The following is a 15,983-nucleotide window of genomic DNA, read 5'->3' as shown; positions in this document are numbered from 1 at the left end:
GTCATGAACAAGACCCAGAGTTGATGCAGAACAGACCCTGTGGCCCGGCCCTGTGCTCGTGGGTTGTGCACAGACACACGAAGTTAGGGATCCCACTAATCCCAGACACCCTGAGCCCTGTGTGCACGTGGGGTCCTGTTTAGAATCGCCGGAGCCTGTTTGTCCAAATCAGGGGAGACTTGTATCACTGAGAGGAGTAACGACAGCCATGGCTTTAACAATAATCAAAAGAGCAGAAGTTCTCCTGCCTGACCATAGCCTTTGGGTGTTTGTCAACTGTTCTCACACTTCATATAGTGTTTGGATTGGGCCCCCCGTGTCTGCCTCTCCCTAAAGGACCGCTTTGGCCAGGGGAGCCCCAGGCACTCAGTGCGTATGTAATACTCATGTAAGAATGACCCGTCTGACTGTGTGGTTGATAATAATCCGCCACAGGGGGTCATGAGGTGAGAAACAGGTCCCTGCAAGTAAATCCCGAACCTGCGTCTCTGTGTACTCACTAGAGACCAGCGACTGTGTTAGCACTTCTGCTTTTAACTGATTAATGTCAAAAAAAAAAAAAAAGGGTTAATAATATTTAGCTGCTAACTCCCCTGGACTGTTAGCCCTATGATTGGGGTCTCTCTCTGCCTTGTTCACCTCTCCCATTCCCAGTATACAGCAGGGGCTCAGAAAGGGCTTGGGGAATGAGAGTCACAGGTTTTAAAAGATAACCCTTCCTTTCCACTAGGTCTTAGGAGGACAGTGAGTGCAGGAGGGGGACTCTGATCTGTGGGAGCGCCTCCCTGATAGCAGGGCCCTGAGTCCCTGCTATAGCACTGGGAGGTGAAAAGCAGCCATGAACACAACAGAACTCTGAGCAGTTTAAGTCCCTGTGCCAACCTGAGGTCCTGGGTGTGTGCCATCATCCTGTTATTATTACAGCAAGTCACACTGTGAGAGCATAAGCTGGTCTAACCTGAACAGACTCAGCAAATGCAGCTACGGATGAAGAGATAGGAAAGAGAAATGCTTTCATATCCCACCTCCCTCCCCTGCAGGTGCCCCTGCTAAATGGTGCACTCGCTGTCTGGTCTCTGGAGGTCTGTCCACACAGGTCAGCTCCTGGGTGGCTCCCTACCTGTCTGCCACCTTTCTCAGAGTTGGTGCTTCAGATTCTGGGCATGTGGGGGCCTACTGTTGGTCCTGCTCCACCCTGGACATCCCTCTGAGGCAGCCTGGGGCCCTTGTGCTTGGACACACCACCAGCCAATATTCCTCTGAGGCTAGCCTAGGCACTGGGGTCCTGCCTCCTCTCCCATGCCTCAGCCATCAGTGGATCCCACAAAGCCACCAGGAACTGAAAACGGGCACATTTCTCAGGGTCTTTGAAGGCCATCATGCTCTGGTTCCCCTTCCTGCCCTTCTGTTCCAGGTCGATGTTTTCCTCTGTGGTTTCTCTTCCACATGGAATTCTCTCCCAGATCCATAGTTGGAGTCTTGCCCCACTCTTGACCCTAGACTTCTGGAAATTTAAAGACAGAAAATGACTTCTTTCTTTGTCTGATTTCTGCTGCTATATGTCTGCCCTGGGCCTGGCTGATTATTGTGGCATGGACTAAGGAATAAAGTGGGAGTGGGGAGAGGGAAATATTAGCTAACATTCTAGAATACTATCCCACTACCTTCCTCATCTAAAACATAGTCTCGTTCAGTTGCTTAAAACAAAGCCTTGAGACATGTTTTATTTCCACTCCTGTTCTATGGGTTAGGAAACTGAGGATTAGTAGGTAAGTGACCTCCCCTGCATCACAGTTCATGAGGATGAGGTCATAATTCACACTTTAGGTGTGTCTGACCCCAGAGCTCACCTTCTCACAAGTGCATTAACCTATCTCTCTAGGTAAAGCTAACAGCTTGGGGGAAGAGGCAGCCAGCAGGACCAGGAACTAGAAAAGTCAAAGAGCCCCATAACCTCTACTCTCCAGCCAGAATTCTGTTTGGTATCTATAGACAGGACCTTCTGAAGCTTGATGTCTGGGGTCGTAGAAGCAAGATTCCTTAGGGACTTAGTCCTTGTGATTCAGGGAGCTCACAGGAAGTAGAACTGATTTTTAGTTTAATTTCTTCTTGGAAAAAAAAAAATCAGCTATGCCTGCTGGTGTCAACACAGATGGGCTCCCTATGTTTGGCACTATGGTTCATTTTGGCATCTGCTGTTGTCTCCTGGTGCCACAGAGGGTCAGATCATGAGGCGCAAGCACTGGGGTGTTCTCAGAGCTGGGAAACTGTTCACTTTCAGCTTTCTGCTTCTGAGAACATTTTAGAGTTTGGCTCCTGAGGGGCTCCATGTGTGCCAGGCATGGTGGGCCATGCACATCATGCCTTATTTCATGTATTTCTCACATCAAACTTGTTATTCCCACTTTATAGACAATGACACTGAGAAACAGAGAGGAAAATCAATTTTACCTAAGGTCATATAATGAGTAAGTAATACAGACCATGAGCTCCCTGATTAAAAGCTGCTTTTTTTTTTTTTAACCCAGAGCCTTAACATAACATAGCCTTAAGCCATAAACCTTAACATTCAAAGGTAATAATAGAAATAATAGGCAAAAAGAAAGGAAGGAAATGGAAAAAAAGAAAATTGGAAAAAAGGGAAATTGTACTATTGTAAAATTCTTACAAAATATGTGGTAGCATAAACATACACTGGGATAAATTAAAAAAATATATATTGTAAATCATAGATCAGCTGAAAAATAAAACGAAGAAGTAGTGGGGATAAAATAGAGAAATAAAAATACAATTAGTCCAAAATAAACAGGAAAAAAAAGGGAAAGAGATAAAAGATTAGATGAGAAAAAAGAACAAATAACAAGATGATAAACTTAAATTTGACCCTCTTGATGATTGCAATAAGTATAAATGATCTAAACATCAAAATTAAAAGACAAAGGATGTCAAATTGGATATAAAATAAGACCCATCTATATTAATGTAAAAGAAATGCACTTTAAATATAGGACACAGAGAAGGCAAAAGTAAAAGGTTGACAAGTTGTCCTTCAACAGATGAATGAATAAGCAAACTGTGGCATAAGTGTTGATTTACACAACACTGGATAAATCTTAGATGCACTTTGTTAAATAAAGAAGCCAGAGTCAAGGGCTACATATCACATGATTCCATTTTCATGAAATTAAAAAAATAGACAAAACCATGAGGACAGATAATTTCCAGTGATTGGGTAGTGAAAAGGGGATAAGTACAAAGGAGTATTTAGGGTGGATGAGACTATTCTGCATAGCACTATGGTGGAGCAAACTTTACAGTGTGCAGTACTGAGAAACAAAGAATGAAGGAAAGAGAAAGACAAAGAGAGATCAATTAGTATGTTGAAGGACCCCAGGATGGAATGTAGAGTGTGACAAATAAATCTAACTGTATTATTATAAACGTGTGACATGGTATCACGGAGGAGAAGGTAAATTTGCTGACCCAAAGTAAAGACAAAAAGAACTGCATGTAAGTTTAGTACTCTAATTGGTAAATTGGTTTCTTACAAGGGTACGGGTTAGCAATCCTGAAATCTACTTTACATCTATAACAGTTGCACAAATAAGTTAATAATTTGCAAGCGATGGAAGCTAGTTTTCTCAATGTCAGAGAAAGATGTTACAGATAATCAAAGGGATGGGGAGAAGGGCCAAATATTCTGAATTATATATGTAGAGATATAAACACATTATATAATTATATATGTAACTATATATACATATAAGTACACACACATTAACTGAGCTTCAGACTGTATATTTCTCCCTTGGGAGGGGAGGACTTGGTGACTCGTTCCTGTAATATGAAGTATGGAGAGGGAAAAGTGCAGCGGAGAAACCTGGCAGACATCACCTTAACGAAGTGATCAAAGTTAACATCACCAGCAATGTCACTTTGATATCATTTATTCCCTGATATTATGTGATAAGAAAGGCAATTCACCTTCTACCATTCCAGTGTAATCATGAGAATATATCAGACAAATCCAAGTTGAGGAATGGGACATAGAATACCTGACCAATACTCTTCGAAAGTATAAAGTGGTGACAAACCAACAAACAAAAGACTAAGAAGTTATCACAGATCAGAGAAAACAAGGGAAACAAAGGTGGACTCTCAGATTTGTTCCTGGAACAACAACAACAACAAAAATACATTAGTGAGAAACCTGGGAGAATCCAAAAAAGGCTGTAGTTTAGCTAATAATAATATACTGATATAAACTGCTTAATTTTGAAAAATGTGCCATAGTTACGTCAGATGGCGACATTAAGGAAAGGTGGGTGAAATGCATACAGGGAATTTCAGTACTATATTTGCAAATCTTCTGTAAATCCAAAACTATCTTAAAGTAGTTTTTTTAAATAAAAGGATAAAAACTGTTATAACATATCACCACAAATCTAAAGAAAAACTTGGGTAGCTATACTAATGTTAAACAAAAGTCCACTTCTTTGTAAAATAAAAAATATTGTCAGGGTTGAAAAAGAACATTTCATAATGTGTATACATCTCATAAAGTTTTAAAATATATTAAGATAAAAACTAAAGGAACTGAAAAGAGAAATGGAAAAACTGACAATTTCTTTTGCAGATTTCAACACCCATCTATCTATAATTGAAAGAACAGGTAGACTAAGAGAAGTTAGAGAAATATAAAAGATTTGAACATCATTATCACAGTGCTTTAGCTAGCTCACACTGACTAGGAGGGAAAGGAGTCTATGTGCATATTTCCTCCCAAGCCAGCATTCAATGATACCACACTGGTGAATTTGGCTATGATGGGAACCTTTATACCACAGAAGTCATCTAATGCTACAAATTAGAGTCTTTTTCCCCCTACGGATCCAGTTAAACATATTCCAGCCCCAGTAACAATCAATCAAAACAAAATGACATTTAGAGACATTTAGAGAACACCCCAACACAGTAAAATACATATTTTTTCAAGTGATTATGGGATATTCACCTAGCTAATCATTCTGGGTCACCAATAATGTTTCAATAAATTTAAAAGAACTGAAATCATGAGTACATTCTCTGACCACAATGGAACTAAGTTAAGAATCAATAACATAAAGGTATTTGGAAAAATCCACAAACATTTGGAAATTAAACAACATGCTTCTAATAAAACCCCTAGGTCAAAAAAGAAATCAAGACTGGGTACCTGAGTGGCTCAGTCAGTTAAGAGTCTGCCTTTGGCTCAGGTCATGATTCCGGCTTCCTGGGATCAAGTCCTGCATCAGGCTTCTTGTTTAGTAGGGAATCTGTCTCTCCCTCTGCTACTCTTTCTCTCTCTGTGTCAAATAAATAAATAAAATTTAAAGAAAAGAAAAGAAATCAAGACAAATAAGAAAATACCATGGCCTGGAAGTATTATGAACTCAATGAAAAGAAAGCATATCAAAATATATGTGTTACAACTCACACCATGATCCAGGGAAGTTTGTGACATTGAATGTTTGTATTTGAAAAGAAGGAGTATAATCATTAATTTAATCTTTACATGAAGAAATTAGAAAAATAGGAACAACTGAAATCCAAAGAAGGCATAAAGAAAGGAAATGATAAAGATTGGACATGAATGACATAGAAACAGACAAACAATCAAGGAAACCTCTGAAGACAAAATCTGTTTTTTTTTTTTTAAAGGATTGGTAAAATTTATATGGCTTTAGACAGATCAATCAATCAATAAAAAAGAGATATACAGAAATTACCAATGCCAGGAGTTAAAGAAGGGACATTGCTATATATCCTATAGGCATTAAAAGAGGGAATATAAATAACTTTCTTTTTTTTAATTTTATTTTTTAATTTCTTTTTGTTCCAGAATTCATTGTTTATGCACCACAACCAGTGCTCCATGCAATACGTGCCCTCCATAATTCCCACAACCGGGCTCACCCAACCTTCCACCCTCCTCCCCTCCAAAACCCTCATTTTGTTTCTCAGAGTTCACAGTCTCTCATGGTTTGTCTCCCCCTCCAATTGCCTCCAATTCCCTTCTCCTCTCCATCTCCCCATGTCCTCCGTATTATTCCTTATACTCCACAAATTAGGGAAACCATATGATAATTGACTCTCTCTGCTTCAGCAGAATCTCTTCCAATCCCATCCATGTTGATACAAAAGTTGGGTATTCATCCTTTCTGATGGAGGCATAATATTCCATTGTATATATGGAATTCATAATTTAAACACTTCTGATCAAGAAAACCTCAGGACCAGGTGACCTCAGTGATGAATTCTACCATCCATTTAGAGAAGAAAGCATATCAATTCTACACAAGCCTTCCAGAAGATATAGGAGGAGGAACACTTCCTGAATTATTTTGTGCTGGCCAGCATTAACCTGGTATCAAAGCCAGACAAAGATATTACCATAAAAGACAACTATACATTAATACACCCCATAAATATGCATGAAAAAACCCTTAACAAAATTTTAGCAAATCAAATCCAGCAAGATACAAATATAATAAGGGATCATGACTAACTGCTGCTTATCCAAGGAATGGTAGACTAATTTGACATTCACAAATTAATGAGTGCAATTCACCTCTTTAACAAACTAAAGAAAGAAAGGAAAAAAGAAAAAAAACCATATATCATTCTGGTATAACAACTGTTTGGAAATTTCAGTTTGTTTCAGTACAATTCATACAGTGCATTCACTGGTGATTTGAGCCTCGTGTGAATTTCGCGTTTGCTTATGTACAATTTTGTTTGTAAGAAGCTTTAGGTGAAGGCACAAAACTGCATTCAGCTGAAATGAGCCATGTAGGAATACACGAAAAGCACCAGACACACCCCTCAAACACCTACCCACTACTATAGTTTACCACATGTGCTATGAGCTGTAACAGCTGTCCTCCTCCTCCTTCAATTTCGGGGAAACTTCCTGCTTTCCCTGGCTCCTCCCTTCCCCCCACCCCAACTTCTCATTAACCCATAAGCTACAACTCTTCTGATATCCACTTTTACGAGCAAACTTTAGGTCTTTTTCAAAGTGAAGGGACATAGCCACTGTAGTATTTATGCGTTCCTTAACCAGTTAACAGCGCTACTGTTTGCATTAAGTTCCCATCTTTTTGAACGTATCTCTGGTGAGGTTTGGGGGTGTTGTGTCTCCCAGGCTCCCATAAGCACTGTGGTTTTCCTTACAAGATTTTGAATAGCGTGGAGCTGTTTTAGAAGCTGTTGTTGTTGTGTCAGAGCTGTTTAACTACAACCGTCTCAACAGATGCAGAAATAGTGTTTGCCAAAATTCAGCACCAACTAATGATAAACACTAAGCAAACCAAGAATATAAGGGAGCTTCCTTAATGAGATGAAAGGCGTCAATGGAAAGTCTATATCAAACTTAATGATAAAGGATGGAATGCTTTCCCTAAAATTTGGAAGAAGGCAAGGATGTCCTCTTTCACTTTTATTCATATTTGTACTAGAGGTCCCATCAGTACAATAAATCAAGAAATGAAATAAAAAGCATATAGGTAACAAGATAAAATAGGAAGAAAGCCCACAAAATTTATAAAAGAGAATTAATAAATGAGTTTAGCGATGGGCAGGAAATAAGGTTCCTACATAAAAATATAAAAAATAGGAACGCCTCGGTAGCTCTGTCAGTTAAGTCACTGACTTCGGCTCAGGTCATGATCCCAGGGTCCAAGGATCGAGTCCTGCATCAGGGTCCTTGCTTGGCAGAGAGCCTGCTTCCCTCTCTCCGTCTCTGCCTGCCACTGCTGCCTGCTTGTGCGTTCTCTCTCTCTCTGACAAATAAATAAATGAAATCTTTTAAAAATAACAATAATAATAAAGTAAAAATTTTTTAAATACCATTTATAATAATATCAACAATGTTAGTTCATCAATAATAAATAAAAAATGTATAAGATTTATCTGCTAAAAAACTATAAATTATTGCTGAGATAAAGTGGAAAAGATGTAAAATTGAAGGATATACCATGTTTAAGGGCTGGAAAACATAGTATTATGAATATCTCACTCCTCTTCAAATTGATCTATAGATTCAATAGAATTCCAATCAAAATTTCTTCAAGCATAATGTGAAACTTAACAAGCTGAACCTAAAATTTATATGGATATGCAAAATCCTATAAAAGTAAAAATAATTCTGAAAAAGAACCAAGTGTGGAGAACTTAAACTATTACCTTTTTAAAAAAATATATTTATTTATTTAAGAGAGAGAGAGAGACAGAGAGGGAGACAGCACAGGGGGAGGGCAGAGGGAAAGGGAGATGAGCCGACCCCCGGCTGAGTGTAAAGCCTGATGCGGGGCTCAAACCCAGGACTCAATCCCAAGACCCTGAGATCATGACCTGAGCTGAAACCAAGAGTCAGACGCTGTCCAGATGCCCCTTAAACTATTACATTTTAAGAACACAATAAAGCCACAGTAATAGAGACAATATGGTGTGGATGTAAACATATAGATCAGTGGACTAGCATAGAAAGATCAGAAATAACTATATAACCATATGCAAGACAATAAACCTCATCTCTTACCTCAGACTATACAAAAATGAACACATCTGGAAGAAAGTAGAGAAGAAAATCCCTGACCTTAGGCGAGGCCAAAATTTATTAGATAAAACAGAAAAAGCACGAATCCTAAAACTGATAAACGGGGCACACCCCAATCAAAAACTTTTACTCCTTGAAAGACAGAGTTAAGAAAATGAAAAGATAAGCCACAGTCTCAGAGAAAATATTTACTAAAAATATCTGAAAAAGGACGTGGATCCAGAATATATAAAGAACCGGTACAACTCAAATATTCGGAAAACAAGCAACCAATTTAAAAAGGGGTAAAAGAGGCACTCCTGGGTGTCTCAATGTCAGTGAAGCATCGGCCTCCAACTCAGGGGGTCATGATCCTGGGGTCCTGGGATCGAGTCCTGCATCGGGCCCCCTGCTCAGTGCGGAGTCTGCCTCTCCTTCTACACTCCCCACCCCCACCGGCTCATGATTTCTCTCTCTCTCTCAAATAAATAAATACAATCTTTAAAAACAATAAAAATAAAGAAGAGAAGACGGTTTGAACAGACCCTTCACCAAAGAAGTGGTATGGATGTCAGATTTTTAGCATGCAGGCGGTCTCTAGGGAAATGAGATATTACTATATACACCCAAGGATGGTAAAATTAGAAAGACTGGCAATACCAAATGTTGGGAGGGGTGGGAAGCCACTGGTACCCATCCATGACTGGTGGGAATACAGCTATTTTGGAGAATAAGCCGTTTCTTATAAAGTTACTCCATACTTTTACTCAGTGAAAGAAGACAGGCATAAAAGAATATGAACGGCATGATTCCTTTAGGATGAAATTCCAGAAAAGGCAAAACTACAGTGAGGGAAAGGTCAGAGGTCATCAGGGGCTGGGGAAGGGGTTATGGAGGTTGGACACAAAGAGGCCTGAAGGCATGTGAGGATGATGGCCTGATGGGGCTGTTCTGAATCCCGGTTGGGGCAGTGTGCACAGTTGTGTGCACATTTTCCAAGACCCAGCAGATGGCTGGCACACGGCATGTGCATTGCATCTCTATAAAGAAGGTTCACAAAAGGTCCCAGGGATGGGACGTTAGGGAAGCTTTGGGACCTGCTGGACCCTGTGACAAAGCGGATGTTTGCTGCGAAGAGTATGGAGGATGGGCTTTACGGAAAGCCCTGTTTGGGCCCAGAGGGCAGGGCTTCGACGCAACACACGCTGGGTTTTTCCAGTGAACTGGATTTAAATGTCTGCTCCGGTCTCAAAAACGACATGAGGCAATGAGATACCACTTCACACCAGTCAAAATGGCTAAAATTAAAAAGTAGGGAAACGACAGATGTTGGTAAGGATGCGGAGAAAGGGGAACCCTCCTACACTGTTGGTGGGAATGCACGCTGGTGCAGCCACTCTGGAAAACAGTGTGGAGGCTCCTCAAAGAGCTGAAATTAGAGCTACCCTCTGATCCAGCAATCACATTACTGGGTATTTACCCCAAAGATACAAATGTAGTAAACAAAAGGGGCATGTGCACCCCGATATTTACAGCAACATTGTCCATAATAGCCAAACTATGGAAAGAACCTAGATGTCCATCAACAGATGAATGAATAAAGAAGACGTGTTATATATACACAATGGAATACTATGCAGCCATCAAAAGAAATGAAATCTTGGGTCGCCTGGGTGGCTCGGTGGGTTAAGCCTCTGCCTTCAGCTCAGGTCATGATCTCAGGATCCTGGGATAGACCCCCGGGCTGGGCTCTCTGCTCAGTGGGAAGCCTTCTTTCCTCTCTCTCTGCCTATTTGTGACCTCTCTTTCTCTCTGTCAAATAAATAAGTAAAATCTTTAAAAAAAAAAAAAAAAGGAAATCTTGCCATTTGCAGTGGCGTGATGGAACTAGATGGTATGACACTGAGTGAAATAAGTCCACCAGGAAAAGGCTGTTATCATATGATCTCCCTGATATGAGAGGCAGGGTGGGGGGCTATGGGGGGAAGGGAGGGAAAAAAAATGAAACAAGATGGGATCAAGAGGGAGACAAACCATAAGAGACTCTTAATCTCATGAAACAAACTGAGAGTTGCTGGTATGTAGGGGGGCTACTAGGGAGAGGGTGGTTGGGTGATGGACATTGGGGAGGGTATGTGCTATGGTGAGTGCTGTGAAAGATGTAAGCCTGATGATTCACAGACCCATACCCCTGGGACAAATAATACATTATATGTTAATAAAAATAATTAAGAAAACAAAAACAATGTGAGGGCTGGCAAGCACCTGGGTTGTCCTGTATCTGTGTTTCGGGTCCTCGCCTGCATCATGGGCACCGAGCCCACCCTGCCTCGCTCCCAGTGGTGCTGATCAATTGAGGTAACAGTGGCCAAAAAAAAAAAAAAAAAAATCCCGGCAAACTTTGGGGTGCTGTGCTCTGAGAAAGGAGAGTGGATAGGCCAGCATGGAGAGAGGCTTTTAGGCTCTGGATTTTCAAATTACCTTTGACACTGAACCGAAGGGAAGAAAGGACCTGCTCTCTTCCCACTGGCTGTTTTCACCGCTTATCTGGAGACTTCAGTGGGTTTGTTTAGATTTAAAGATACGTCCCCCGCAACCCTCAAGATCAAAGAGAACAAAGGTCCTATGTAAGGAGGCCCTTATAGGCCAACCCAGATAATATCATTATCCTATAAACAGGTGATAACGCTAGAGCAGGGCTCATCTGGGACTAATCCAGTTCTAATCCCTTCAAGGGTCTGGAAGGATGTCAGGGAATAAAAGGCCACTGCCACTTCGTGAGTAGCATTTGTGAATGGATTTGTCACCCTTCAGGCTTCAGCGTCTGTCTGGTCATCCAGACCTGACAGGTGTGGGGAGGGATGGGCAAGGAAGTGCTTCTCTTGTGTGACCAGAAGTCCCTTGTTCCTCCCTGCTCCTTGGGTCGTGGGTTTGAAGAGGCGACAGCTCCCGGCCCCTTCACAGTCACCATGACTGTAGCAGTAAGAGTCACTAACAAATACGGAGCCCACGGCGTGGTCTCCTGTACCCCATGCTGGTTTTGGTGAGGGAAGCAAGAGATCCGGGGACGCACCGTCCGAGATCGCAGGGAAGTCGGAGGTGCAGCCAGACTCCAGGCTGGGCAGCCTGACCCAGGAGCCCCTGCAACCACCATCTCCTGCCAGCTGCGGGACTGTGGGCACGTATATCCTCTGAGCTTTGGCTTCCTGAACCCTAAGTGGAGTTAAATAGGATATGAGGAGATCAAATGTGATAATGGATGTCACCTGCCTTATGACACCATTCATACAACAACAAAAAAACCCATCAGGTTTCATCCCCTTCCCTGCATACCTTTGACAGCCAACTCTCCAGCCCCAGGATAGTGTGGGTCTCTGAAAATGTTCAAACAGAAGTCACATCGATGGAACTGTCCTTCTTGCTGATGAGGTGTAGCAAGACCTCGTGAATGTGAAATTCAGCCTCCAGCAATGGATTGAGAGGCTCTCGCTCTGCCCAGTCTGGGACCCCCTGTGTGGACACGCCATGGACACTGATGCTGGGGGAACCCCCTGTTCGTCCCAGTAAGGAAAGACTGTCTACCACATCAAGGGTGGCAAGGCCTGAGTGCCTAGCTGGACGAGAGGTCCTGCTCTCAGCTCTGGTTTGGGAGCCCTTGGGGATTACGCCTGCCAGACTTCATCCAAGGACAAGGGCAGGGCAGCGGCTGGGGAAGGGGCAAAAGCGGGAGCTGGGGAAGGGGCAGGAGCTGGGGCGGGGGCAAGAGCTGGGGCAGAAGCAGGTGCAGAGGCAGGAGCTGGGGGAGAATCAGGGGCAGGAGCAGGGGCAGGAGCTGGGGCAGGAGCTGGGGCAGGAGCTGGGACAGGGGTAGGAGCAGGTGCAGAGGAGGAGCTGGGACAGGAGCAGGAACAGGGCTAGGAACAGGGCCAGGAGCCCAGGAAGGGCCAGGGAGGAGGAAGCAGGGGGCAGACTCAGCCTTAATCTTCAAAGCCCAGGGTGACAAGGGACCTTCCTGGTAGTGGCTGCTAGGCAGCCGCTGGCCAGCGCTCCTGGGATAAAGAGAAGCTCACTTTATCCCCTCCTGACAGGTCCATCAGCGGTGCTCAGAATAGAGACAAAGTGACCACAGCTCCAGCTGCGGAGATCCCGTGGGAGGGGCGGAGAGCAGCCCAGCCACGGCCACCACCCGGCCGTCTCCGTTCCGCCACATGCCCACCAAGTCCACTGGCCGCAGTCTGTTCAGTAAGTGTGAGACGAACATCATCTCAATTAACGTCGTACCTTGAGGGCGTCTCCGGCCAACTCTTCCAGCCCAATCGTCCACGCGGCCATCAGGCCCTAATCAACTAATGATGGCGGAAAATGAGGGAGGCCAATCCCAATAAATTCGAAGGAAAGTCATTTTTCTCTTTTAATGCCCCTCTCCCTCCTTCCTCCTTCTTCCCACGGCACAATGCAGTAAATTAATGTCACAGTGGTTATTACAGTGCCGCTGCCGTGGCAAGTATTCAAGCTACGGTCCTGGAATATTTTACCTCAGCATTTATTTGTCCATAAAATAAAACAGGATTTATGGGATGACTCTCCAGTTTGAGGGCTGCATGGACAGCAGCTGGGGCACATCCTTATCTCCTCCACAGGTAAAGATATAGGGATGCTCTCGGGAGCAAAAGATGCCCAGTAGACCACGGGGTGCCTGAGCCGAGAAGGGCCAGTCCCATATGGACCCACTGGCCGAGCCTGCTGGAAAAGGCTTCAGTTAAGAGGAGAGTGTGGCTTTGAGATGGGAGTTCTGGTGCAGGAGAGGAAGGCGGCTTTCAGAGGGGAAGGTGCAGATGAATAAATAACACACTCCCCTCCCCCAGTCCCCAGGACCTGGTCCCCTGCTGAGCCAGCACCAGGGAACCTGGAGCGGACATCCCAGGGCACCTGCCAAGTGCTGCCCCACTGCCTCACCACCAGGACCCCATGACCATCTCTACTGTCCCCTGTAGTCTGCCCGAGTGCTTGGGCACCGGCCGAGGCAGCCCTGCCCAGCAAAACATAAAGTGGAGTTCATTAAAACACGCCCGCGTGCACAAAACTCTTCCCGAGAAGGAGAGTTTCCACCTTGGAGGACGAGCTCTGAAATTATAATTCACTGATTCTGAAGCCAATCATTTCGTATTTTGACTGCTGGCTTAGGAATATTCATATTTTCCACTGCATTTAAATTTCCCTGTGCCATTAAAATCTCCGAGCTCTATAATTAGGCCTCTCCTGATAGATATGGATGAGGTCTCCGTTCCGGGGAGAGCAAGCAGGAGCCTCTGGGAAGCTGGGGGTTTGCCGGGAGGGTTTCCCCTTGGCGCCGCTCTCCTCCAGTTCCCTCTCCAGCTGGAACCTTCCGGCTGCCTCCCCCCCCCCCACCTCCCTCCACCTGGACCTAGACCAGGTTCTCTGCAGACTGGCTGTGCCCACTCCCCGCTGCCCCTCTCCCTTCCTCTGCTCAGGCTGGCTGCTTTGGCCACTGAAATGTTTACTCACTTAAACATCATTTGCATTCCAAAAGCTGGATTTCGGACTCATGGGGTATTTATGAAATAAAGCTGGGGCTGGTTGCAGCCATCAGAACAGATGTGGCTGGCCCCGTATCTGAGACTGGGCTCCGGCCCCCAAAATAAATAAATAAATAGAAACCTTCTCCAGGGGTAAATATTATTTTATGCAATGAAATACGACACATGAGCCCTTCCCGCCTCGTCTGTGTAAACAGCCCCAGCGCTGGCAGAAGACCTCCAGCCGGCCGGCCTGGTCCCCTTGACCGCTTGCTCTCTGGGAAGCTAGGGCGTCACCAAGGCCTCATGTCCTCACCACAACTCCCCAGTCAGGTTCTGCTGAGATCAACCGAAATATTGGGTAATGGAGATGGAAAACCAATAAAGAGTTGGGGGGTTGGTGTGGATAAAGAATTGCTTAGAATGAATTCTGTACATAATTACTCGCGTTTTTGCTAACTACTGTATAAACAACACTTTGAACACGGCAAATTGGAATCTTGAAGACAATTCTGCTTAGGGATAGAGCTTCAATTTATTATCCCAGGATAACTGAAAACTTTTTTTCTGCTGCGTTGCAGTCAATTTCCATGGCGCGCACATTTCGAATGTGTGATTAATCATAGGAGTGCAGGGGTTGCCAATAAACACCAAAACTCTAAAACTGTAACAACTTGCTCATTTTGTGCGGTCAGTCCAAACAGCTAAACAGCCCGAGCCTGTCGATGTGCACCGGGATCAATGCTCTGGGGTCTCCGCAAAAGATTGATTTTTCTCTCAGAGGATTTCATTTCGCTCATCCACAAAAATCCTGGGTTCCCTAAATAATCTGATCCCCCGCCTCAGTGTGGGCTGGGACAGCGGCCACCCACCGCCTTTACCCCTGCTGCGGGGCTGCCTCGAAGGACCACAGTGCATGCTAGACTCCTAACACTTGTTGACCGGAAGAACACTTGACCTAGAGTTTGGTGACTCCAAGAAAACAAAACAACAACAACAAAAAAACAAAAAACGAAAGAAAGAAAGAAAGAAAGAATGAAAGAAAGAAAGAAAGAAAGAAAGAAAGAAAGAAAGAAAGAAAGAAAAGAATATATCCAAACGGTTTAATTTGAACAATTATGCTTTAGTTTAAAGCTAAGAAATCTGGGGCTCCTGGGGGTCTCAGTTGGTTGAACATCTGCCTTTGGCTCCCAGGGTCCTGAGACAGAGTCCCAAGTCGGGCTTCCTGCTCCGCTGGGGGTCTGCTACTTCCTCTCCCTCTGCCTGCTGTTCCCCACTGCTTGCATTTTTCTCTCTCTCTCTCTCTCTCTCTCTCAAATAAATAAACAAAATCTTTAAAAAAAAAAAAGTAAAAACATAAAGTTCTTTAAAAATAATAATAAAAAAAATAAAACTAAGAAATTTGAGGACGGAGTTGAGAAATGCTCTCCTAACTGAAGCCTGTATGGTATCCACTTCAGTCGTGGTCACGTCTCTATTCTCCTGTTCTGGTTTCTGATCAGCCTTCGTCTCTCATGCCTCGTTTCTTTTTATTTATTTATTTATTTATTTATTTATTTAAAACTTTTTTTTTTTAAATTTTTATTTATTTATTTGACAGACAGAGATCACAAGTAGGCAGAGAGGCGGGCAGAGAGAGAGAGGAGGAAGCAGGCTCCCCACTGAGCAGAGAGCCCTATGTGGGGCTCGATCCCAGGACCCTGAGATCATGACCTGAGCCGAAGGCAGCGGCTCAACCCACTGAGCCACCCAGGCGCCCCTCATGCCTCGTTTCTGATGAACACCTTAAAGGTGGAAGGAAGCAGGTTTGGAGTGGTTATTTACTAATAACAGAATGTATCTACTGCTTGTTGGATATTTATCCCTGA

Source organism: Mustela nivalis (assembly GCF_964662115.1).
Source record: "Mustela nivalis genome assembly, chromosome: 18".
NCBI classification, from domain to species: Eukaryota; Metazoa; Chordata; class Mammalia; order Carnivora; family Mustelidae; genus Mustela; species Mustela nivalis.
Note: the sequence above shows the minus strand (reverse complement) of the source record.